General features: G+C 36.2%; 1 non-coding gene across 1 annotated transcript; it reads right to left on the bottom strand.

Annotated features, from left to right (window-relative positions):
• Positions 1-255: 255 nt before the first annotated feature.
• Positions 256-362, bottom strand: LOC128597857 (U6 spliceosomal RNA). The gene has a single exon (XR_008383411.1). It is a non-coding gene; the product is annotated as a U6 spliceosomal RNA (small nuclear RNA).
• Between the last annotated feature and the right edge of the window lie 408 nt (positions 363-770).

Here is a 770-nt window from a genome sequence, read left to right as displayed (position 1 = left end):
TCAAATTCCTGGGTTCAAGCTATCCTTTTGAACCTCTGAGGTTGCCGTGAGCTATGATGCCACAGCACTCTACCAAGGCTGACAAAGTGAGACTGTGTCTCAGAAAAATTAAAAAAAAAAAAAAAAGAGTTCTTACCATAAACAAGGCGTGGTGAACAAAATAATAACTATTGCAGTGTCCTCAATAATGCTTCAGCCTCCCCTGAAGTAGCTGGGACTACTGGCACCTACTACAATGCTCAGCTAATTTTTCCTAAAAATACGGAACACTTTATGAATTAGTGTGTCATCCTTGCACAGGGGCCATGTTAATCTTCTCTGTGTCATTCCAATGTTAGTATATGTGCTGCTGAAGAGAGCACTACACATGAAAATCATTAAGTCCATGGATAGCAAACCTTTTTGCAAAAAAAGAAAAGATCATAAATTGACCACATTGCTCTGTTCTACAAGAATATGTTATCATAATAATACAAGCAATATGTATTTCTGTGACAAAATTTACATCGTTATATTGTGTTAAGAATGAGAACCACTTGTACATATGTGTTTAATCATGGTGGGGTGAGGAAAGGCAATAGCAAATGTCTACCACATGAAATGGTACTACAAGCATGTTATTTAGAGTATGGAGGGACATATGAAGAAAATCATCTAACGTTGAAAGTAGTTGCTTTTGGAGACAGAGAAATGACGGGTAGAAGAATTGAGAACTTTTTGTTTGTTTGTTTCAACATATCCCATAAAACTTGTTGACTTTTTGAAAATGA

The sequence above is a fragment of the Nycticebus coucang genome, chromosome 10 (genome assembly GCF_027406575.1).
Source record: "Nycticebus coucang isolate mNycCou1 chromosome 10, mNycCou1.pri, whole genome shotgun sequence".
NCBI classification, from domain to species: Eukaryota; Metazoa; Chordata; class Mammalia; order Primates; family Lorisidae; genus Nycticebus; species Nycticebus coucang.
This window is presented reverse-complemented; position numbering and strand designations above follow the sequence as displayed.